Source organism: Eupeodes corollae, chromosome 3 (genome assembly GCF_945859685.1).
Source record: "Eupeodes corollae chromosome 3, idEupCoro1.1, whole genome shotgun sequence".
Lineage (NCBI taxonomy): Eukaryota > Metazoa > Arthropoda > Insecta > Diptera > Syrphidae > Eupeodes > Eupeodes corollae.
The window spans coordinates 136,062,778-136,090,317 of NC_079149.1; the positions used below are offsets into that span (position 1 = coordinate 136,062,778).

At 31.4% G+C, this 27,540-nt stretch overlaps 1 protein-coding gene across 5 annotated transcripts in view; it reads left to right on the plus strand.

Moving 5' to 3' along the window:
- The window catches only part of LOC129948796 (rap1 GTPase-activating protein 1), a 215,390-nt gene that overhangs the window by 184,008 nt on the left and 3,842 nt on the right, over nt 1-27,540 (plus strand). The window lies entirely within an intron of this gene.

Sequence of the window (27,540 nt, forward strand, 5' to 3'; positions counted from 1 at the left end):
TTGCAAAGTTTTTGACAGTTTGTACATGAGTACAACTATAAGACGTCAAAATTCTTTGATTATACATTTTGTTAGGGGTTATTACTTCTTTTCATATCTATTTTTATTAATTCCCTTATTTGGGTGATAAACAATTTTCCTAATTGTTCTACTTTTTCGGAGTGTTAACTGTCAAATGCATTTGTACTTATGTTGAACTTTAATATTTAATAATTTTTTTTTTTTTGAAAAAAGTACGTGCATATACGCCTTAGTGCACTTTTATTACGTATTATCATTATTAGATATATCAAAATAACGATATACTATTTTCACAGTTTTTGTCAGTTTATTGTGACTTTGACACTTTTGGGGTGAATCATTTTGAAATTTCATCATTTTATCTCACTCAATTGTTTAAAAAATCTAAAAATTTCCAATCTCCTGTCACTTTTTAAGACATCAAAAACTCTAATTTGTTAATTGTGAATATGTCTTTAAAAATTTTGACATTTTATTGGGAATATGTTTTTTATTTACTTTGACATTTCATTATTTTTTTTCTCGCTCCCACTAGAAACGTCTGCCGTAACTAACAGTAATTACTATGAAACGTCAAAAAATTGTGCATTGTGAACACTGTCTTATACTTAACTATAACCACGTGTGTGTGGGAGCTTATTTTAGTTTGACACTTAGGTGCAAGTGTGAAAATTCAATAAAAGTAACCATAACAAAAGAAATCTGTCAAAGAACTCGAACACTGAAATAATTAATTAGATGATGAAAATTAGATCAATTAAACAGAGCTGAGAATGGATTAGCAATCTAATTACAATTTAGGTTTACCCAGGAGGCTTTAAAAACAAGAAACAATGTTCATATCCCATAATACTTTCAACACCTTCAGCTAATGCCAAAAATCTTACAAAACCAAAGTTTTAGCAAACACCTGAGAAATTGAAACTTTGTTTTCAGATTCCTGTGAGTTTCGAGGCCTTTGAAATTTTCAAGTGAATTGCATACCCCCTAAAAAAGCTATAAAATCATCTGTCACAAACAAAAATTTTCCATAATTTTGTTTTATATTTTTTTGATAGTTTCATATCATACCTATAGTTTTTTTTTGACACTATGTATATAAAAATATTTATAAAAAACAAAATTAATAACAAAATTCCTATCTCAAAACTGGTTATATACATACATAAATGTACATATAAATAACTGTCAACGATAAATTGTATTTTGCTTAGACTTCACAAAATGCCTGCCGGACTTATGTCAACAAACTTTTCATATAAATAAATAAGCTACGTATTTATACGAGAAGTCATTAGGAAGGCAGCCTTTAGTATTATATTTGTACATAAGTATGACAGCCAGACGCGAGTTTTGATAAATATTATTTTTTGATTGTTTAGGTGCTAATCGAATGCAATGTCGATTTTCATTTTGCGGCCTCCGCGTTTGAGTTGTGACAATTTTTTTTGTTTTTTTTTTTTTTGTTAACAATAGCAACGTTGATTACGAAGCATTAATCTATTTTGCGACACACCAATCTAAATAAAAGATAAATTTGACTCAAAATAAGAACAGCAACAAAAAATAAAGGTTCTTTCATAAAAGTTAATGAAGGTTGACACATATACGTATAATGTACATTTATGAGCTGTGCATATCTCTACATCTATCCACGTTGAGGGACCACATAACGAATGTAAATTATTAGCTTCTCCATGGGGCATTGTGCCCCTATCGCACTGAGCTTTGAATAATACAAAAAAATAATCCTTTTTGTATCCTTCATTGAAAAAAAATGTAAATGGAACGAATGCGTAGATAAGTTCATTGTGAATTGTCCCTAAATATAAAAGTTATTCACATTCTTTAAATTTAAAGAAGTTAAGAAGAGACTTAACGAGTCACGGATTAAAGCCTGCAAACGTCATCAAAACTATTTAAATCTCAACCCACCCACGAGCGACAATTGTGATTTGCACTTATTCTTACGACATGAAATGTCATTTTTAAGGTTTGTTTAAATGAAATTACTTCACAACAACAGCAGCCATTTTTGTGTTGTTCGTATTTCCGTTTCATTAATGTTAAATGGATGCATTCAGTAATTGTTATTTTCAATTGGGATGTTCAGTCACCATTCTTTTTTATAGTGTAATCTGGCTGTAATGTGTCAGTTAACGTCATTTCTGTTTTTTATGACAGTAAAATGATTTGTTTTTTTTCACAAACAGTACTAATGAAAGTGACAGGTCAACAAATTAGATCATTATACCCTAAACAAAAGGGGGAAAGTAAATCGAATGGAAAAAGTTCGATTTCAAGGTCTGACTATTTGAATTTGCCTTTTGTTAAAGTGACACTCCCATCCGTTATTTTGGTGTGCTTTGATTATGGCTTTTATTCAATTTTCTTACAAAATTTTTCCGATTACTTCTTTGTCTGTCTTTAGGCATACATACATATTGAATGATGATTATTGATTTCTACCTGGATTGCGTCATTGCATTGATGACGCTACATGTAAATTCAAAGTAGAGATCACAATAATGAGAAAAAAGAAACGTGTTTTTTTAATTCCCTCTTTTTATTTTATAATGATTTTTCACCGCCCATTTCTTGCAGTCACACTTTTTGCTTTGTTATTATGTTGGTTAGTTTTTTTATTTTAATTAATTTTCTTTTTTTTGCAATTTGATAAATGCTGTCGTAAATTAATTATGCATTGATTGTTATTTTTGTTTCTTTCTGCTGCCATAGAAGTTGCAAAAAGTTTGTTTATTTTTCCAATTGTTATGGTTTCAAAATGAGGTCGCCTACTGAGAGTTGTGTATCTTTGTATAGAAAAACACGCACTCGCAATGGAGTGTTTGTTTACATCGAACAAAAAGCCAATAAAATAATGTAATCAAAATAAGTTGTATTTTATTAATCCAAACAAACTTAAAAATATTCACTTGAATGTTTATATAAAGAATGTTTTTCCTAAGATGTTTAGATATTCAAATCTCAAATGGCTTCAAAATTGACAGAATTTGCAGCTATTTGTATATGAACTGTAGAGTTTTTAATATTTTTATTTCAAACAAATTATTAAAGCTTTAATATCTACGGATCAAAAGTGTAAACCCATTCGTTTCGTTGGTTTATCAACCGTTCAACCATGGTTTCTGATTTAACCCTGAACAATGGTTGATAATGTATAGCCTTTAGTATTGTTATTTCATGTAAATTGTTAGAGCTTTAAACCCCGTAGACAAACATTTAAACCCCAAGTATTTTAGCGGTTTATCAAGCGTTCAACCAGGGTTCAACCATCTCAACTATGGTTGAACATTATAATTTTTCACTAAAATGTGGGTTAAAATTATGATCCGCAGATCAAATTTTGCTAAATCTTTTTCCGGTGTTTGCATCAATATCACTAGATTAGGGTCATACAAAGAAACACTGAATTGCCTCCTAAGAGCTAAGAAACAGCAGTGATAAGAAAGATTAATTGCTATCGTGGAGGCTCACTTTTCAGTTCTTTGTAATTTTTTCCCACTTTTATTATAAGCTTGGATCAAATCTCTTATTCAATTTATCAATATACAAAATACGAGTCGTGAAAAAATAAACCTTCTCAAAACTACCTCTGATTAAGTACTTATTCAAGTCACGAAATGGCCAGAAGCTAGGCAAAACAGATTCAATCAGTGCCTAAACCAACGTTCCAAACTTTTTGCTGCCCATTTAATTTACAAATCCCACGGTGCGGTCCCATGTGCCAACCCAAATGATTTTCATTCTCTACAAACCTATTAATCTCGATTTCGATGTCCCAATCCCACTTTTATAAAACATTAAGCACTATGATTCATATAAAATGGCGTTCACTTTTAAATTAATAATAATATCAAATTGTTACGCCATTACAATTTTGTCTACAACTTACCCTACCCACGCACTGTTTATACACATGGCATGATATATGTAAAGAGTACATATTCATTATTTCCTCTAATATTCTTAATAAATATTCCACTTTAATTTTATTTAAAAAAAAAAATACAACAAAAGACCATTTTAATTAAATTCATATCTCGCTTCTTGTGTTTGTTGTACAAAAAGATTAACCCTTAAGGTCTATCCACAATAAAGTATGATGACAAAAACGCGGTAAAGAAAATTCAAATTGTTCAAATATTTACTGTTTTACCAGATACAACAACTGTTTCTCTACCTATGTTCTTAGTTTATATCCTATATGGACTATTAGCAAATAAGTGTTGATAATACAAATAGATAAATTAGTTGTCTTCACTTCATTACGATAAAGTCTTAAAGTGTGAACATATTTTCAAAGTCGCGTGTAGACACATTCGATGCTGCTTTTTGTTGCCTCTTTGTAAGTGAATGATAAGCTGTGTGTTTTTCTTTCATTAAAAATGTAGTCATTTCACGATTAAATTAAACCCAACTATAAGTTCATAGATAGTTTAATTATAATTGCTTTTTAAAGTGTCATTATGACGTTTAAGAAGTCTGTTGATTCATTTACAATATGGCTATAAAAAGCTTCTTTGCTATCCATCATTTTTATAATCGGTTTACGATTTGTTTGGTAAGTAATAAGGAGTCGATTAATTTTAAAATAACAGATAACAAAACAATTATATACAAACACGTGATTATCTCTCTTCTACATCCAAATTGACGTTCATCTGTCAGTTTTTTGACAACTGTCTTATTGATGTTTGTCTGTCAGTGCATTGGCAAATGTCAGTGTTTTCACTTGTTTTAACTTCAAACTTCATAAAAAATTGCAGTGCAACTACATGTGTGACTATCAAACATGTGACAAGCACTTATCAAACAGACTAAGATTATGTCAACATGACATTACATCAAATTGACAGAAAATATCTATCACAATATGTAGTATATTTCTTTAAACTTCTTTATTTCTTCTGTGATATGAAGATGAATATGGAAAGTGAAAAAAAAGAAAAATCATGAAAAGAAGCCGTGATATTCAATCTTGTTCAACGGACATTAAAGTATGTAGGTTTAGTGTATGATGGTCGCTGAAGCTCAACTTTCTTTTTCAAGCTCTTTCACACTTAAAAGAGATTTTCTTCCAACGAAGAAGAAAAGAAAAATATGGACGTTAGCATGTTGGCATCTGTGTTTGCAACAAATTTAATTGCAAACAACACAAATACTGGTATTGTTAGAGATACGTGTTTAAAAGGAAAGTGCATCGTATCGGGGCTTGAGGTTTTTCTACAAATAATAACTCACTTAATTCCGGTTCTTTTTATTTCTTTTTTTGCCGACATCACATCTAATCGATGAGTAATTGGCATTTTTTGTACATGGTGTTTAATTTCCTCTGCTAGCCATGTTCGTATCTTGTTGTGTATATGGTGTTTTGAAAACCTTCATTTCTGAGTAAGCCAAGGTAATTTTAGAAGTGGCCACCAGCAGTCAGCGCCATCGCTATTATTTTGTTTTAATGTCTGTCAGTGGGTCGACTCAGAAATTAGCTTTTGTTTTCCATCATTGTTTACACCATTGATTTGTATGTGATTAATTTTCTTTTCAACCATCAAAGTTGGTATTTTTGTTTTGCGTTCTTCGTAGCGTACCTGATGTTGAAGTTGAAGTGGGTCTTAATGCAAGAAAACACACAAAATGTATAACCACAAGACAAATTGTTATTTCTTAAAACCAAATATATAAAAATCAAATTAAGCTTTGAAATGCATGAAGTGATAAAGAAAAACACAAGCCCACGTTTCTTTAATTTCGTTTTTCTGTTGATTGCCACATGAAGATAAATATTTAATTTGAAGTGTGTAGCGGAGTGTTTCAAAGGTGGCAGCACTGTTGCTTGGGAGGAAAAACTATATTATTATGATGGGAACTCCTTAGTTCTGTTTGTATTCAAATTGCTTTTGAACAATTATTATATTGAAAACAAATGCAAGGCGAGCTTTTGTTGTTAAAAATGTCTATAAAAATATACCTTTGGATTTATATTAAATTTATGGGGTGCCAGAAGTTGAATTTAAATTTTTTTTGTCTTCTATTGTTCCTTTGGTTTTCAAATCATGCACAAATGTAATTATCATATCTGCCTACCTATCTACCCACTTTGGAGTTCAACGAAATGATAGATATTATTTTGATCATTAAAGTGCGTAGCCATTTATTGCGTGTAGCCCATTAAAGAAATAAGAAATATTTCTTTTAAATTGATATAACTGGCGACAAACTTGTAATTCTAACACGAATGCGACAAGGAATGAATAAAAACAAGAAACAATTATGTTGATTGTCCATCATATAACCTAAGATTTAGTTTATTCAACAAAAAAAAAACTTGCATCGTGTAAACACTGTGTGAACCATCAACAGTTAAAACGTCATATGGCTTTATAGTTCTGTCATTCTTTCTTTCAAAACATTTTATCACGTATTTTAGACTCGTATTAATTCTGAACAGTTATTATTAGATATTGTTATGCAACATTTCCTAATTTTGAAGCTTTTTATTAGCAAGTGTTTCGTTAAGATTTTTCTTCAAAACATAAAACGAAATTAATTTAATTGAATAAAAAAACATCGATCAAAATGTCAAAAACTTAAAATTTACAGCTGAATTCAGTTTAAATAATTTTTGCTTGACTAAACTTGCGATTAAAACTAATTTTCAAAGCCTTACATGATTTATTTCTTTTTAATTTTGTTACTATCACTTCCTCCAACACTTTTAAATGATTCAAGAAATTAAGTGAAGCGTACACTGAACTGTCAAAAATCAAAAAGAATATAATAATTAATAAAACGGCCTATTGCAATATTTAAAATGAAATGAGCTATTAAGAAAATAAATTTGTAAACTTTAGAAGGTGTTCACATTGGATTCTTTTAAAAGCAAATGATTTTGACGTTTCATAGTCATTACTTCCCACTTGTTATAAAGAGGCAGGATATTGACGAAGGCAATTTTTAGTGAGTGGGATCGAGATTAAGTTACGAAATGTCAAAAAAACGATTGGTGTATTTTATTTGACAGTCTGACTCATTTAAAATAAAATAACTGTTTAATAAAACTATAAACTTCAAATCAAATAATTAAAATCTTAAAACCATATTTTCAAATTTTTAGTCATTTTTTTAATAAATTTTGTTTTCTTTTTTTTGCAGGTATGTATTTTCTGTATACACCTAACTTAATGACTGAAATCAAAATCTGTCATGTTTTTTTAAACATAAGTCATTGTAAGTATAATTTGTACTTTTTTATTTGTTGTTCATTTGGGCCTCAACATAAGCACTTTATAGCTGAGTTAAAGTTCAAGGTTCGTTCATTCCCATGAGCTAAGCTATATTTTTTCCAAAATAAAGCTTTTTATACCCAAGAGGAAGGTCAACAAAGAAATAAATATATATCTCTACGCGCTGCCATTCATGAAATAATGTATGAAGTATACCATTAAATCACGATTTAATTGAAGTGATTTTTGTTGTTACTCGTATAAATGACAGAAGAAAAAAAAGAAACTAGATACAAGAGTACATAGACTCACATCAAAAGTTGATTTGTATGTACTATTACAACATGAGTAATATGCACATAAAGCATTTAAAAAATAAAAAAAATAGAAACAGAAACAGATTTACAACTGACATTTGCTTTATAGTCGGGATTTACAGAATAGGCCATTAAAACAGAAAAATCAGTTTCTTTTATGACCAATCGATCATATGACTTTGAATTTCTGTCAAAAAAACAACAAAATTAATATATATTTCCTGTTATCTGTCATTATTTTTCAGCGAGATAAAATGTGAAACGCCAAAATGAGTGGTGTGAACTAAGCCTAATGTAACAACTGTCATTGAATACTTATGGCTAGATCATAATACTATCATCCTATAATCTGAACACTTCTAAACAGTGAAAATTAGTAAAAGAAAAAACAAAACAAGCCTAAATCTGCTAATTTGAAATGTCAGAAATTTAAACACTACTTCACCGACTATAAGGTACGTTGCCATTTCATTTGTTTAAGCTACCTCTGACAACCCACCATGAGATTCAACGCCAAAATTGCTAAAATGGGTGTCTCCTCCCGCCTCAGTATTTATTTCCCATACTATACAAGTTCCATAAAGATTTAGCAACATTTAAAATTGAAAACTGGTTTATTTTTCGATCATGGCGCGGCGGTTGCAATGGCGATGAATGACGCCAGCAGCGGTGAGCTGTGACTACCAAATGTCGATAACGAAGTCGACTGCTTCAAAAGAAACAACATTAGACACTTCCAAAGACAAAGATTTATAGAAGAATAAGCAGAACTAATAAACTCCAAAAAGCTACCATGATTTTTAAGACTGTTTAGAATGTTTATTAGCATCGTCGTCGTCGATGCCAATGATTGTAAGAAGACAAAAAATTGCACGACTTCTTCATGAATTAAGTTGGTCACGAAGTGGCTCAAATGTCACCATAGTATGTCGATATTAAGTTTGAATCGATCGCAAAGACTTTGTTCTTTTAAACAATTTACATTCATTAAAGTATCATGTTTTGATATTTAGAATGCTTTCTTGTTGCAAGGTTTTTATAAGAACAAATTTAGATCGTTTACGGTCTAAATAACTTCTAACTTAGTCTTGTGTCATCATCATTAACCATACAAACATATGTATTCAAACAATATGGGCCAATGTCAATTGTATAGAATTACAAGTTACTGTTACTGTTTTGCAAAAGTCATATTATGTAAAATGGCACTTAAACAAGTTGGTCTTGATTTGGAAGATTGATGAATAATAATAAAGTTATCGAGTAACCTACTTGAAAGTCTTGTTTCTCTGTGTTTTTAAGTTTTTTTTTTTTAATAAAGAGCGTAATTTACCAGCAACTATCCCCGTAATTATATTAAGAGCCCTTAAGGCTGCGTGGTAAAGTGTTCTAGATTACATACATCTCCCTCTCTCTTTCTCTCTCTCTCTTTCTTCTTCCACCGATGAATGATGTCATTTTAATTTCTATGGAACTTGACACGTTGGGCTGTGTTTATGTTGTGTTAATGTTTTGTGTTTGCATTTTGTGGTTGTTATGACTATGAGTGACGAACACACCACACACACACCCCATTCATTAGTCAAACAATTTTGTTTTGAAAGTTTGATAGACTTGACGGACAGTCTCGTGCAGAAGACAAAGGCACATGGAAAATGATATAAAAGGTGGATGTCAACATTAAAAATGTTCTTTTAGAGCTGTGAATTGTATTTTTTATTTGACATTTGCTTTAAGTGACATATGATCCAATAAATGTATTATTGTTGCTGCGTGTAAATTCATGTGCCATACCAGATATTTCTTATGTCTGCCAGTTCTCTTATGTATGTGCGAAAAGTAAACGAACAGAACTAAACAATTAACTTCGAAATTTACAATTTCGTTTTCATTTTGAGTTTTTGTGAGAAGATTTAACACATTTTGAAAATACCAAATAACTCGAGTTATTGTTGCTGTCATTTATTTACCTCTAGAAAGTCTGACAGTTTTGTTCACATGTTCAGATATTGCCAGAAAACTTTTTTAGCATACGAAGAAACGATTGGCATCACTAAAAAATGTCAATGTTTTATTTGTGACAATGCCAAAACGTCATTCCAATTAGAAAATTTATTTTTGAAACACGTTTGCTAATATTGAAAACAAAAATATTATTTCTATAAACAGAACTTGGAAAAGATTCAGAAACCCATAACAACACATTACCTAGTAACCTTTCAGTATGCAAAGCTCATAAGGCATAACATAAAATTAGTAGCGTGTGTACGTCCATTGAACACCCAGAATTTTCCAATTAGCGTGTCAACATCTATAAAAGGTAGGGCAAGTGTATAGACCGTACATAAAAGTCACGCAAGTTCTTTGGTGGCATCAACCAACAAAAGCAACACAATTTCTATATCTACATCTATTGTAATAGATAAAATTCATGTCGGCACTGACCACAGTTTTCTGTTTTGGTTTAGGTATCCAAAAAACCCTATGTTTATAGGGCCAATCCCAAGGGTGTTTTAATAACTCTGGTGACACCTTAAAACAGAAAAAATTATAAACCAACTATCCATAAATAAATACACATCTCTATATTTTGATTAAATGGTCTTTCAAGGGCACACATTAAGTTATTAAAAACCTTATATCTTCAACATCTATTTTATTCAAGTAAACCTATACGAGTAAAGATACCAAAGGTAGGTTTTATAATGTTATTGAAAACCTGACCGACCAACCCTCTTTATGAGAGTTATAAAAAATAATTCATTTGCATTATTTGTTAGCAAAGAAAAAACGCCCCTATATCAAATCGACAATCGATTAAATAATATTGTATTGAAAACAAGAATAAAACTTTACGTACGGGTAATATATCAATTTTGTAACGTATCTAACCCACGAACAAGGGAAGTTATATACTATTTGCCTCTGTTTCAAAACTTGCTATAATGGAATACATTAGCCTCCTTATTTGCTGAGTGTTTCTATTGTAATCGAAGGAAATCAGAATATTGGATTGACTCAAGTTATTCGATTGTTGTTAACATTTCTAATGACAGAAGGCCCCCATTTATACCCCATATATTCATTCTCTCTCTCTCCTCGTATCTTACGTATCTCTATCTTTCTCTCTCGTACCCTAGTTTTCTAGCTTAAGTCCTTGAGGATTTTAGGGTAATTAACGAGGAATGCTAATGGTATTTTCATCTAACATTATGTCTATTATCTATACGTATACTCGTATTAACACTGTGTTTGACATAAACTTAACACCCTGTGTGCTATAGGGAGAAAATTTTCGAAATGGTTTTTCGGTGTTGAATCTATAAAATGTGGGACAGGAATGTAGTAAATTCATTTGAATTGAGTCTCATTCAAAGGAGAAGTTCTAATTCAATTATTATGTCATCATGTGGAGTCTTAATCGAGGATTTGTTGCCGAAAGCACGTTTAAGAACAATTTCTTCTTATTAACTTTGGATTATGTATATACTTTATTGAGATGCTTTGGGGCTGTTGAGATATTTCTGTCTTTAAGGGGTTGATGACAAGAATTCTCCCTGACCAATAAAATACGATGATGTATTTAATTATTATTTCTTCTATTCTAAAATATCCATTAACGAATTAGTGATAAATTTGACGTACAGGTTCAATTGACGTTTAATAGTGACATTTAACATGTTCAGAAAAATGACAGATCTTTCAAAAGTGTTTCCTTCAAAATGTCTGACAAAAGTTTGTATTCATTTTCGAAGTGAATCTCTCCTCTTCTTCTCTTCTTCCCTTAAATCGCAAAACGTAATGCCGCCATATTTCTTTTTTAATAAAATTACTCAAGCATAAGTCGAAATCCATTAAAAAAAAATGCAAAATGTGGAAAATTAAACCAAAATTAAGAACATAGTTATTGTCATAAAAAGGAAACAAATATGGTTCTAGTAATTTTTGTGTACATTCTTTTCCATTAAAGTTGTTGTGCTTAGTGACAGTGAATAGTTCATCAAAGTGATCATGATGACAGATCTTAATCGTGATCCATCAAAAACCATTTCGGTAGTAACAATAAAAGTTCCTCATTACAAACTTATAAAACCAATTAACATTTATATGTTCTCATATATATCTGACAATCTGACACTGGCACCATAAATGTCTAAAGACTGTCATATTAAAGTGCTTTTGGCCAAATATAGATTTGAACATCGAAGCAATTTTAATTTTACACCACCTGCACACTTATATCTCCACACAAATTAACTCCGTAATCAATATTTATTAATTTTATGTAATTTATACAAAACGAAAATGGTTAACACCTTTTTCAAAAAAGAAAAAAATTTAAACCAAAAAAACTAACCATACAAGTCTGTCAAAAAAAAAAAGATAGTCAAGGTTAATGCTTTTTTTTCTTCACTCAATTAAAGTGTATCGTTTCACATCTGTCTGTCATGTGTCATCTCTTAAAAGCAACAACAGCTGACATTTTGAGATATTCTTTTCCGTTGGTAAGTTAGTCATATCCTCTTTTTTTCAATATTATTTATTGGTTATATCTTTCACAATATCATGTATCGATTCCAATTGAAGATACCGCTAAAAGGGAAGCCATCGAAATAATAAAAAAAAAAACATAAAAGAATAATAATTATTACCCTCGTGCCAGTGTCAGTGTCAGTGGTGCCAGTCACTTAAAATTCATTCACCTGCGGGGTTGTATATATAGTTTCTTTTGGGCTTGGGTATATAAGAATCATGTTATTAGGTCTGGGATCACACCTGTATTTATTTATTTTTTGTTCGTATAACTTTTATGATGGACAGTTGTTGTGCTGGCTGTTGAATAGGTAAACCGACAAAATACAGATGCCCCAACTTAATTAAAAAAGAAAGTCATATATAAAAATAAATAATTACCGGATATAATCACAAATTCTGAGAGAAACTCATAGTCAAACAGTTCTAAGAGGTTTTCACTTTTTATTTATAATCTGAAAGGAAGACATTTGTGTTTCCTATTTTTGAGGAATTTTGACATTTAATCTCTTTATATCGCTTCCACTCATTCAAAAAAATTTAAGATACTTGCCACACTTTCTTATCTCTTTTTAACTACTATAAACTGGAAGCAAAATCAAATGATGAAATGTCAAAATAAGTCTGCTCAAATGAGGTAAATGTGAACAGCGCCAAATATGTTATTGAATAGTTCTGTTTGTTTATTTTACTTCACAGAATTGCCCATTAAAACCATTCTAAATTCTGTCGAAAGCTATTAGATAAACAAAATACAATAGAACTGGATACTTTCCTTCCCGATTTTGTATAACTGTCAAATCTATGACATTCTTCTTCTGATTTCCAAAGTGCTTAATCTGACAGATTTTGAAAATTCTCATTCGTTAGAAATAAAAGATGTTAAATAATGACGTAATTCGGTTTCATATTTGTGGGAAAATAAATTATGCAAAAACCACCTGTCATCTGTCAAAACTACCGTCATTTCACATTTAAAACAATGTTATCAATTTAAAAAGCTACATCTCTAGGTTTGATGCAGTTTTATTTTATTTTGCCTTTGAAATATATAAAAACTTTCATTAGTTCATATTTATTTGAATCTTCAATGACACACAGCATACAATTTTAGGCCTCCATCATCTTTACATTATTATACTTTTAAAAAGTTCTCTCTATTATATTTCTTTCATCATGCAACGAATTAATGTTCTCAATTTATTAATAATTGCCACATCAACATAAATCATGATCATTTGACTCATAACTTTTCATCACCGCCACCAACTTAACAGCCTTGTAGAGCGAGTCTATTTTCGATTAAAAAATGCACTTACATAAATCCTAAGTAAATATGAGCTTTTTAATTCTTTTTTTTTTTTTGAAAATGGAGAATTTAAATTCTACCACAATAATGGAACTACTTCTAGAATTATTCTTCCATTTTATTTTGTCTGAAGAGGAGGGGTTGGAGAAAGACAATTATTTAGGTTGAATACGATTTAGGAGCGAATGAACGTTCAACATCTGCTCCTTTGTCAATATCTCCTTCTATGTTTTTCTTTTTTGGAAATATGATTAATGAATCGAACGAACCTAGAATTTTTGTTCTGTAAGCTTCTTCTTAGCCAAGTGTCAATTTATTTCAGTTTCGTTCAGTTGAACTTAAATGACAGGATGAAAGAACAACATTTTTAACATTAGAAATTATGAGATTAGACTACATTGCAGTGTTTTTCCATTGGCATTCCATTTGGGCAATAACTTCTCGCTCATGTGTAAACGTAGCAGCAATAGCTAACTAGTACACATTTACACAAGTCAACTCCAACTTGTGGTGCAATCAACTATGTACGACGAGGTATATATATAAAAAAGAAAGTCTTAAAGCCGCATGCTGCGCTAAAATTAGCCAATTCCCGGTTTCTTCTTCTCAGACATCGCATCAGTAGTGCAGTGTGATTTTCCAAAGAATTTTCTTCGTTATTTTTAGAAAAAAAAGAGACATTACAACAAATAAAAAATCAGCCACAAACTAACGGCGCGGCGACAATTTTTTAAATGCTGCCTCGCTCCTAGAAGCGCAGAAACGCACCACTATGCGCATTTCCATCAACAGCAGTGTAAACCTACAATCAGAATGTGGTATTTTGAGGTTTTATCGATGCCTGCCTGTGGCAGTGTGGCATCTGAACCGATGATGATTTTTTTCAATTAAACTCAAGGAGGAAGACATTTGAGAATTGCCGTCGTAATATTATATGTAGTATGAATATAGCCTTAACTCTTTTAACTATTTTAATTGCTAAACGCGTGCTGCACTATTATGACATTTTATGCGCGCATTGCTGAGACTGTGTCTCTGAAGCGTTGGAGTTAATTTGATTGTTTATCTGTGCGTCAGTTGTTGCTAGTTTTATATTTTTCTTTTTCATTAAAATCAAAAGAATAAAATGATATTAATAACAGAAAAGTGTCAGAATCTTGTTAAGCTACTTAATGACCACTTAGATAAAATCTGGATTCTTTGTAGTGTAATGTATCATCTAACGTTACGTTTTGACGTTTTGCTCTTGAGTGGGAATGTTATTTTCTTTCTGTTTATAGAAGGTGGACACCTTTTATGACAGATTAATTGAACTGTTTGCTACCATTCACTTTGAACGTTCAAATAATCTAAAATGAATCACGAAATCTTTTATGCATCAGTCTTAATATGGAAACTGGTTGTATGGCTCAAAATGTGTGTTGGGTTAATAGACAGATGGAAGCAAGTTTCTAAAAATGGATTATTTTGGATTTTATTTATTTTTTTAATTCAAGTTGTGATGCGTGTTCGAGCATCAGAATGTATCAGTAAAAGGGTATAACTTGAATCAATTAAAAAATACTAAACTAAAGCGTTGCTACTGTTATGACGTTCTCAAAGAAGAAATGCTACACGGGCTTAACCAAATTTTTAATTAAAACATTTCTTAGAGCCTTACTTATTTTGGTTTTTGTTTTGTAGAAAATATTTACTTAAGACATTTCGTTAGTAGGTAGATTTTTATCGCAAAAATTACACAGATCTAGGGTAGAATGTCAGAATAGAGATTTTCAGATATAAATAATGACTTAACGTAACGCCAAATCACAAATCTGGTAAAGTATTGCGAAAATGTCAAAATTAAAAGTGACAGCTGAACAGAAAACGAGTATTGATATCTTTTTTTTTCTTAAGTTAAACACGTCAACTTTTATCCTTCTTTAAAAGTTTATTCTACTTAAGAAAGTTAAACAACACGTGTAAACCTACCTTTGCTTAGAATAATTCGGGAAAAGGTTAAAATGATGTGGAAATAAAAAAAATACCATAATGTTTTCTTAACTATTTAACCTACTAACCCCAAATACACACTTTGCTTAAGAAATAAAAAAGAAAAAACAACTCGAATAGTTTGTGTCTTCATAAAACTCAATGGCAAAACTTCACAAAATTACCATTACTCTTCTACTAAGCCTAAAGTATTGCAAACAAACCTGGAAAGAGGATTTTCTTGCCATTCCCATTGGATCGTATTACCTATACCATCTATGTACATATTTGGTGAATGATTAATGGTCCCCAAGCAAGCTTTTGCCAGAGACCGGAAGGTTAAACTACTTCAATTGGTTTATTCTCGCTTAGCTTGTTTTTAGTGCCATCTATAGTTATGTAGTGGTATGTGCAGTAGTCCGCAAAAATAAGACGTATATTCTCACATTTTGAAAAGAATTAACATTACGTTCCCACCAAACTTCCTGATGCATGCGCGGTGTAATTTTTTTTTAAAAAGAAGCACTTTGATAAGACTTCAAGATATATAAGAATGTTGTGTTCCCTTTTTAAAATTGACTTAATGTTTCATGTGGTAAAAAGTTCTTCTTTCTTTTATTTTTAAAACCTTATTTACCTTTATTACCTTTTCTATGCGAGAGAACAGAATTTATTTTATTTTCTTCATCATTAAAAGTTATGGTCTAGTGGACAATTCTCACCGAATACTCTTCTGTCAAATAAGAATTACAAGAAAAAATAAACACTGTTACCTATAGTTTAGTGAACCATCATCATCAAATGCGTTGCTGGCTATTATTATCTTCCTTTGCCCTTCACAAACTTCTTCTTTGTCCTCATAATTTCTCAAAAAAATTAAACTCAAAGTTGTAGCATGTAAACCTAACCAAGGTATAGATGTGCTCTGTCGTGAAAGACTGTCATGAATAATGTTTTCTGCATGAACTCTTCTTCCTCCCACAACTTAAATAGGTATCTTTTTTTGTATGTCTTTCACTATACTCGTACCTTAACTAGTCGTCTTGAACAGAGCGCTCATCATTCTTTATAATATTGTATACAAATATATTTGTGCCCGGATAGCACCTTGGATATATTTAGTCGAGCATAAACTATATATATATACACGGAACACTCAAGGCAAAAGGGCTCCATTCCATCATAATCTTGTGTGTTGCAATTCGAGACGAACACAACACTATACATCATATTGTAGTTGGGTGATGTGGTTTTCGAAACAACTTGCTCTGAACTGTCACATGCGGTGGCGCTGCTCTCGGTTTTATCAAACGGCAATCAACTGACATGTCAGTTAATTAGAATGTTTGTCTTCTTTTATACCGTCATATTATACATAAGTATGATGATGATGAAGATGATGGTACCTAGTACCTTTCAGAAACTTCCTGTTGAAGTTTTCAAACTCACTCAAATGTGACTCCCTCCTAGAATAAATGGCCGACAAACTATGTACAAATCTACGCCTCGTCGCCGGCCGTACCTAAGAACGCAACGCCAGGAAATTTGAGAAGACGCTAGCTGTTTCGTTTTCTTTTTCTTTATAGACATTTAACTTTTTTTTTTGTTCCTTATAATGTTCCAGGGTTTTAGGTTTCATAATATTATTTTTTGACTCGTTGAGCAATTTGTCTGTCGTCTTTTTCATATTTTACTATATATTAAAATGCAATATGGCCAATGTCTAAACATATAGGTATATAACAAAAGCTTTCATGCTGCTATCAACTTTGATTAATTGCTTATCGATAAATATTTAATATGTTTTACCGCAATGGGGTCGAAATTTCATGCATATACATATACGCAGTATAAGGGAAAAACTTTGCAATATTTAAACTTAGGGGGAAATCAACCCCTCGTACAAAAAAAAAAAAAACTTTGAAACTCATAATAATCTATTCTTTGGCTAATAGTTGATGGTAGGAGAATAATAGCAGGGTTCTAGGAAAATTGAGGAGGGCTCCATGTACTGTTTACGGAAGTAAAGGTTTTTAAAACAACATCAAGCTCCATAAGCTGTCGATCAATATGGCCCTCGGATTACATTATAAGATTTAATTCTTGAGTGTAAGGTGGGCTTTAACTTATTCTTTTTCGTTGCATAAATTATAGATTCCTATCTTAGCCATTGATTGTACTTAAAGTTACAGTAAAAGTATCCACGCAACATTGTTTTTTTTTTGAATACATAATAATTTGACGGATAGATTAAGTTTGTAACAGATTAGGCATGTTCAGATTTCGGAGTTATTCTCTAATGGAAAACTTGTTCTGAATGGAAAAAAGTTCTTAGATACACAACATTTGCTGCGGGGTTTTTCAGGTCTCTGAGAAATCATATTTCTAAACATGGCTTTTTATAAAAGTCATTATGACGTTTGAATAAATTCGATTATTTGGGCAATTTGCATTAACTTTTTCCAATTAAAAATTTGAAAGTAGTTCATTTGCCAAAAGGTAAACATAATTCTAAAACCTCAAAGCAACCAAAATCAAAAAGATTAGTTAAGCATTAATGCAAACATTTGCAAGGCGTTTATTTGAATTACTTAAATAGTTCCGTTCCTGCACTAAACATTTTGCTGAACTGTTTCATTAAACTGTCATTTTTATGTCATAGATGTCAAAACTTCTTAATTCATTTTAAACACATTATCAATACAATATGACATGTATTTCATGTCGTTAATGACAAAAAGGGAGGAAGTAAAAATCACCCTCCACCATACAATTGGTATTCTCAACAAAACCTCTTAAAATGCAAATTTGTTCTCACAATTTCCTAAAGAACTTCCGAAGTAGGTGGAATTAATTGAGGCATCTCGTAAAGAGTAGCTTTAACTTTTATTAAATAAAAACGACCTTTAAGACCTTAAATGGTAATATTGTCGTATTTGCTTACCTGCTTTGGCATCTTATTATTTTTTTTTTCTTCAGAAAAAATACCATTTCGAACTCTTCTTCAAGAAAAAATGAAAGTTTATCAATAAATAAGCCCTAAGATGTGAGTTCATCTTATTAATATCCGACTTCGAGTATATTAGAATCCAACTCTGGACCGGAATCAATACCAAATTGAAGCTGATTTATATTCAAAGCCAAGGCATTCATTCAAAGTAATTCATTGATAGGCCAATGTCCAAAATCTTTGAAATATATCAAAAAGAATCGATGAAGTGAGAGGAAACTTTTACTTTATTCCGAAATAAAAAAGAAACACAACACAAAATCTCGTGAGTAGACAGAAAAGAAAAATGGAACAAAATTTACATATGAATACAATTTAAGTCTCTCCATACTTGTCAAAAAGAACACACATTGTAAAGAAAGTGAAATTTTCACTTTTACAAAGTTTATTAAGTTAAAGTCAAGTTAAATTTCCAAGCTCATTTTATTCAAGGGAATATTAAACAATGCATTTTTCTTCTCAAAAATTAATTTAGATTTTAATTATTGTAATTTTTGGAACAATTGTTTTCTTTTTGGGGCGATTTTGGAACATTTCGTATTCATTTCCTCAGAGAACTTTTTTTCCCAACCATGTTTGATTTTCAGAAAAAAATAACAAATAATTGTATTTAAAACAAAAGATCATTATCAGTAATAAAATCTGTTAATTCATGTTTTAGTGTTGTTTTTAAAAACCAAGTGGTCTAAATCCGCAAATTACTGCTTGGTTTTAATGACATTTACTACCTGTTGTGTTATGAACCTTAGCATGGGAAACGTCACGGCATGTCAAGTATTTTAGGTTCCATGTACATGTAACTTGTAATTTCTGTTAAACATGGTGGAAAATGTATTTTTGACAAATCTTACATGACATCTGTCTTATCCGCCCTGATTGTGGGTTCAACTTTTCAACCATGAAGCTCAACTTATCCGGCTTGCTTAAGCCTATTCTTTCGGTGGTGTGGTAACTTAACTTAAAATTCACTCTGAATTAATTGAACTGATTGACATTTTGAAACTGACCACTTTAAACTGTCTTTTTCTACCACAGTTTGAAAAAGTTATTGCAAAAAAAATGTAATTACAATTAATTGTAATTAAAATATAGTTAAAATCTTTCAATTACTTTAAAAAGTAATTGATTAAATTAATTTGATAATTACATGTAATTTAAAGCGTCAAAAGCTTGTTTTTATAATTTTTGTTAAATAATTGTAAGTTAAGTTTTTTTTAAAACTTTTTAAAATTCAATTTAATTACATGAATGTAATAGAATACAAAATCAGCGCTTAAAAATAATTTTTTTGGTGTGAATTTTTTGAACTATGTAAAAAGGTTTGATATATTTGTGCTTTTTGAAACACATGTATTAGATGATGAAAATGATAAATTTAATGTTATATTTAAGAATTATGAATTAAGTTGGATTCCAGCAGTAAAGTCAAACGAGTTTTGGAGAGCAAGTGGTGGAGGATTATTGGGATATCGCAAGCATCTTGATGTTGTTTCTACGAATTTTTTAAAAGTTGAAGAAATGGAAGTATTGGAGCTAATAATAAATGGTTCGGTGGTCCACATTATACCCATTTTTCTGAATTGTTCCCACTGGATGCGAGATTATGACAGACAAACAAAGAGATTATATCTTACAAACGCTAGGCTCAATGGATGTACTTCTGATTGGAGATTTTATTTCTAGAGTAGGTCAGTCGCAAAATAGCTTTATTAGTGGAACTGCGTCAACAATCTTTAACCACTATCGCAGATATAAGGATAAAATAAGTGATGCGAAAGGCGCTAAAATATTGGAAATTGCCGATTCTCTGGACGCAAGGATGCTGAACGGATGCTGCAATGGCGATCAAAATGGCGACTATACATTTATTCCGGGAACATCGTTCTCAGTAATAGACTATTGCTTTGTGTCCGGCAAATGTAATACAATTGTTAGTGATTTTAGGATAGCTGAACAGACTTTTTCGGACCACATGCTTTTGGAAGTGTCCTGCATAGTCTCCGGTACCGAAGATACAACCATCACAAAACAACTGAGGCTGCTTCCCAAGCTGAGATGAAAAGATAGATTTCTTAACATTTATCGTAATAATTTAAATTCGGAACTTGCATCAGATATGTTGCATAACCGAATTACAAAAATTACAATTAAAGGACCTGACTCAAATGTAAAGGTTTATAATATTTTTAGGCATTGATGGTTTGACGATGAGTGTCTAAAAGCAAGAAAAAAACTTTCGCTTTCTTAAAGCTGTTGAGGAAATTCAACACATATTTTTTCAAAATAATATATGCAGATGCCAATACTCTGTTTTGAAAAAAGAAAAAGTCTAGAGCATCAAAACATTAACGTTTTAAATACTACAAAGTCATCCTCAGAATTTTGGAAAGCCGCCAAATCTATCAACGGAAGAACCAATTTAATTGCTGCATCACTGAAAGCGTCTGAAATCCGTATTTATTTCGCGAAATTACTCAACGCGCCGCAATTTGCACTGCTTCCACAGTACGCAGCTCCGTATTTCAAAGATTCTCGAACAGTGAGCTAAAAAATGTAATTGAAAATGCCAAAACAGGTAAGGCTCCGGGTGAAGACCGAATTCCAGTAGAGTTTTTTAAGAACTGTTCCATAGAGTTCTTATCCGTATTGACAGAAGACTTCAACTGGATTTTTGAGAGCGCAGACGTCCCTGAAAGCTTCAAGATTTCAATAATATACCCCTTACACAAAAAAGGGTCTTACGATGTACCGGAAAATTATGGGGACTTTTCTTTCTTGAATTCTTCTGTAAAGCTTTTCAGTACTCTAATTTTTAATAGACTTACACATTGTACCGAAGAAAAGAAAATTCTTAATCCATTTCAAGCAGGTTTTATAAAGAGCTATTCGACTATAGACCAAGTATTCAGTTTGATAAACATTGCAGAGGACTTCAAAAGAAGGAAACAAAAACTTTACGTCTTTTTTGTGGATTTTCGGACGCGCTTTTTTATAAGCTTTATAAGCTTGGAGTATCAAGTAAAGTCATTAGCCTTGTCAGAGCGATGTATGAAAATAATGTGGCCTACGTATGGGATGGGAGTATATATCTGAAGAGTTTTTAACAGAAGTTAAGGAGGAAGGAAGGAGTTAAACAAGGCTGTGTGTTGAGTACACTACTATTTGTTTTGTGTATTAATGATATCTTGGAGGAGGGTGGAGAAGGAATCCAGTTCGGAAGTACTCGGATACCAGGACTGATATTTGCGATGATATTGGTTTTATCTGAATCGGTGGAAGGAATGCAGCGTATTGTGAACAGACTGGAGGCAAAATGTGAAAATTGGAATCTGTCAGTTAATTTTATGATATTTCGGGGCGGAGGAGGAAGATATTCAAATAATGAAAAGTGGATGTACAAAGGTGAATATGTTGCAATTGTTCGAGAGTGCAAATACTTAGGGGCTTTAATAACATCTAACCTCAACATAAAAATGCATTTTGAATCTAAGCTAGCGGAATCGAAAAGAGCAGTTTCTTCTGTGTGGAAACGTTGCATCGATAATAAAGGTGTAGAACATAGTTCAAATTTTGTATGCGAAAGCAGCTTCTATAATGCTTTTTGGCGCGCAAGTTTGGGAATATTGCCAATACGAGGAGGTGGAAAGGTTCCTCAGGTATCGAATTTTTACCCGGTATAAGCCCTTCAGATCTAAAAGACAATTTTAGAGGAATAAGAAGAAAAGTTAAGCCATGTCGCGTATAGAAGTTTTATAGAGGAAGCTCAATCTTCGCAACATAGAATAATTTACAGTCAACTAAATTTAGACCTTCAAGAACGAACCTACCTTCTCAACTGTTTCCCCATAAGTATGATAAATGTTATATTTAAAGATAGAGGCGAACTATTAAATTTAAATTACATTACTAATTGAAAACAAAATGAATGACTAAAAATATTATTCATTGCTCTTTTTAATAATCATCACACAAAACACAAAAATGTAATTAAATATTCTTTTCGTAAATTACATTTTGAGCAATTATAATTTTTAAGAAATTACTGAAATGCTTAGTTCTTTTATGAATATTTAATTTTATCAACATAAACATTATTTTATTTTATTCGTTAAAATATTGAATACAAATATTTAACTTCAAGAATTTGAACAAGCCCATTACAATTTGTAATTACATTACATTCCATTGTTCTAATTTCAATTACAAGTAGTTGTATATTTTTTAATTACAGTTAAAAGTAATAAAAATGTAAATTTTTTCAATTACAATTACAAGTAATTCAAATTTATATTTTTTAATTACATTTAGTTGTAATTGCAATTTAAAATAAAGTTCAATTACAATTAGTTGTAAGTTAAATTTATTATGAAAAGTAGTCATAGAATCGAACTCTAAATTCTACATAGGTTAAGAAGGAGTAAAGGAGTTTTGTAACATTTGTACATTCCCAACTTCCATATTTGAATATATTATTGACAATTTGAAAAAATAAAATCTAAAAAAAAATAAAAGACACTCAAGTTTCTGTAAATGTTAACAATAAGCTTCATGAATTATTCTTAAAATAGTTTCTTTTCCTTTTATTTTTGTACATTTTTCAAGAATCGGTATACATTATACCTTTTTATGCTAACCCTTATATCTCTTTAAACATCCACATAGAGAAAATGCAATCAAACTAGATGGCCTGTCTTTCTCTCCTATCTGAAGTTGTTAAATTTAGATTTTCAGACTTTTGGCAAGGCTCCAACAAAATTTCTTGATTTCTTGGATTGTCAGGAATGCTCCTGGCTTTCTATGAATTTATTTTGGAAACAAAATTTAAAAAAAAGAAACAAAAAAGAACCTTTAAGAAAAGATAGATATTGTTTTTTAGTATTATGAGTTTTGCAGAGAGATGGGTTAAAAAAAAGCAAAAGAACTTCAAATGTTGATGATGGTTCAAGTCATGTTTTATGTATCCAACTTTACTATAAAAGCGCATAAAAGTATCTATGTGTATATCAAGTTTGTATTTGATACCATGCCTCAACATTATCATCATCAACACAAAATTCTTTTAGATCTTAATTGAGACCATTATATTTTCTCTATGCTGAACGTCTAGGTACCTACCATACTATAGGATAAGCACAGGACGATAAAGCATAAGAAGAAGAACATAAATAAAGAATAGATAGGTAGAACAATGCCAGATAGTTTTGCAACTTTCGCAAGACCAATCTAACAAAAGGAGAAAGGATTTTGCTTTTTTGTTTGTATCTAAAAAAGAAGAATTCTTTTTCTTTATAATGGATACGGTTGCATTTTGAGTGACAACAGTTTGTTTTTGGCAATGGATTCCCCAATCCCAATCCCAATCCCCATCCCAAACCTTTTGAGTCCTTATTCCCATTTTGTCTATATCTAGGAGTATTTTGTGTTTGGGATGGTGAATGGTGCTCTGTGCACAACATGCGGGATTGACAAGTCGGAAAACATCCTTAAACAGCTGCTTTTTGGTATAGTTCTTCTGGAATTTAGATTACTTCATCTCGCTGTCATACTCTCGCTGTACTGGTATTCTGATTCCGTCTAAGCACATCTTTTTACCTTGATGTCTCGAGCTTGAGCATTTGTGTTTTTGTGTGCTTTATCATACCTAGATTGGTAACATTTCAATGGTTTCTTTGCGGCACGTTACTCATCATTGCCACCCTCATTGTGCTCTTTCTATACGAGGTTTATTTATTTATGTGTGGCAATGTTCCATCCAAAACCACCCCATTAAAAATATAAGGGTTGGAATCAAAACAATTGCGTATAAGTATACGGAGAGGCCGGTGCTGTGGCGCGGCGCGGCGCTACGTACCAATAGATAGAAGGATGGTTGGAGATAGATATTCAAGAACATGCTCGAAACGTATGTAGGTATATGAACATGGAATTCCGTCGTGCGTGCGTCGTCGTCGTCGATGAGTCATTCTTTTCCTCACTTGAACGCAACCCTTACCGCACCAACCCCTAACCCTAACCCTAAATATATTCGATTTTCTACTGCTGCTGCTGCTGGTATAGAAATTGAAACTCTCCTAAACCTAAAACCACATAGAAAATAGCGGGTGAATGCGGTAAGGCGGATGATGATGATGATTTTGATCTCTAATGGAATTGCCACATGGTGCCATTATAAGGTTGCCTTGATTAAACCGTCACTAGTGGGAGATTTGAGCAAGATAAATGGTACAAATTTTAAGCCACTCACTCTAACTCCTGTTTTTTTGTATATGTTCGAGGTGAATCACCCTTTTATTGGGCACTTTATATGCAGTTAGAGTTTGTACAATATCATTTAAGGAGTGGATTAGCTAAATTATATTATCGCATTATAGAAGTTGTGTTGAGCTCTGTTTTGTCTGTTTCATTCATTAAAATTCAAACAGAGTCGTGGTTGTTTTGTATAATTATTATCGCAAGACAACAGCCCTTTTAATCTTTAATTAATTAAAAAACAAACGAACACCACTTTTGTCAATTATTTTGAAAGTAGATGTCGAGTTTTATTCAAATGTTGACAGCGAAAAACACCCTGTTTTTTAATTCAATTTTTTCATTATCATGAAAGCAATATGTCAACTAGTTTTCAGATATGGTATAGCGGTAACATTTTTACTTTTGACTTATAGGAACTTTATGGGCAGTATTGCATTCGTAAAAAAGTTAGAACTCGAGATTTTAAACAAACATGACAAAACGCAAAAAGCTGATCCGGTGATGATAGGCTCGTTTCACACTACACAGTTTTGACCGTACGGCTAAAAACCAGAAGGCATAAACCGGATCAATGGCTAATTACACATTATACGGTTTTAACCGTACGGTAAAACACGATATATGAAGAGTTCCTGTGCTTAGTATACTTTTTCACAGTGTCTTGAAGTGGTTGCTCGAACTCTGCCGCACGAATAAAATCGTATGATGTGAAAACATCCATTTTGCCACGAACGCCACTAAGCTTATCACACCGTCCGGCTGCCGTATATTTTAGTGACCGTATAATATGAAAGCGTATATGCTCTTCTTCGCACCTCAAAATGTCTCCGTCCGGTTTTTTGCCTAATATGAAACCGTATATGCTCTTCTTCGCGCCTTTAACAAAATGTCACCGTCCGGTTTTTTGTCGTACGGTCAAAACCGTGTAGTGTGAAACGAGCCATAATTTTTATCTGTGTCCTTGACTCTACGGGCTAAACCATTGAATCGATTGAATTCAAACTTTAAAGTTAAAGTTTTAAAGTTGGGCGATTTTTTGGTAGAAAAACGTTAATTCGAATTTTCTCAAAAACAGATTGATAGATTTGTATGAAATGTTCCCTGCATTTGTTTCTTAACTTGGCTTCTTCAATACAAGAAAACAAAGTTTAGTATTGCTCTAGAAGTGTACCACCTATAGAACCGTTATTTTGTTTTAAACTTTTTTCACGAACTAATGAACAGATTTCAATAAAAAAGAATCTCAACACGCCATTCATTTGAATAGTGTTTGATGATGTAAAAAAGGTTTCTTCTTCCAAAATTCATTATGTCAAAAACGGTGTTACATTTTTTAACTGAATTCAAATATAAAACGTATATTTATAAATTAAGCTTTAATGATTATTTTAGAAGATAAACTTACCGCAAGTATATTTTTGAATCTTTAAATTAAGGCACTATTTTTAAACAGACCCTTTGGATGCAGAAGCAAGTTCGTGCTATCAAATTGTGAATTTTATTTTATTAAAGATTTGGTATATGAATCCCAATAAATCAAACAACCCTGAAAGGTAATTTATCGTTAAAGTTCTTTTACAAGCCATTAATCGATTTAGTTTACATGCTCACATTTTTGTCTCCATTATTACAAACTTGTGTCATCGGAAGGCGCCATTTTTGTGCTGTCAGTTGACAAACTTTTTGGATTTCCGGCTTTTTCAAAAATACTTACGAAGAAATATATGAACATTTTGTTTTTGAATTTACTTCTGAAAAGACAGACAGCACGATTTTAAGGATATTCCTTACAGGAATAAAAAAATTGCTACTTAATCATTCCGAAAGGATGACCTCAAGTCTAAAGAAAAAGCCTCCGTTTGTTTTAAATCTATAGCAGTTCCTCACCAATTATTCTAATGCACCGTCAAACATTTCCGAAACCTAATAATTTTGTTTAAATGGTGATTTGAGTTAATAACCCAAGAAGTCTGACTAATTAATTAGAAACCCTTATAAAACTTACATGCATTCCTTGAAGTGAAAATCGAAAAAGACAATCTACCGCTTTTCTTCTTTATTACTTAAATATTGCTTAGATAATCTTATTTTCTTTTCATTAACATACGTAAATATGTACATAACACACTGTAAACCGTTTATAATTATTATCAATTCGACCTTAATGCAATTCAAATGAGCATTTAAGATGTTCGGTCTTCGTTAATGAGATTGAGAGGGCTTACGATGAACAAATATTTTAATCTATTAGAAGTAATTTAGAGGGTGATAAAATTTTATGCTACAATTTTTAGGGGAAATTTTAAATATTTCTTTATTAATTTGTTCTCTTTTTCTTATGTAAAATTGATGATATTTGAATTTTGTTTAAAGTGACATTGAGTGCAATTGACCAATTCAGAATGTAGCACGACACATTTAGCTTTCTATTCGTATACTTTGTGGTACATAGTGTTTCCAAGAGGTAAAAGATTGGATGTCAATTGATACTTGAAATTATAAACAATAGTACCTATCTCTTTGAAGGGTTACTTGTACTTATACTCCTTAACCTAACCTTTTTGAACTAAAAACACCTACTTCAAAATATGTTAAAATTTACGAAGTCGATAGTACAGTGTTGTTAAAATAAAATACAACGCTGCCTTCTTTAAATTGTATAGGTTATACTTTTCAATACATTTAAACTGTCAAAATTTTGTCTTAGAGGTCTTATAAATGCTCACGTCTTTTTCATTAGTTATAAAGATTCAAAGGGATAATCTCTGTTTCAATATCTGCATTAATTTTAACCTCCACAATTGTCTAGCGTTTATTTTGAGAAATTTTTTGTTCAAAACTCTTGTCTTTGTACCTTCAACAGGCTCAGGAATACACTGC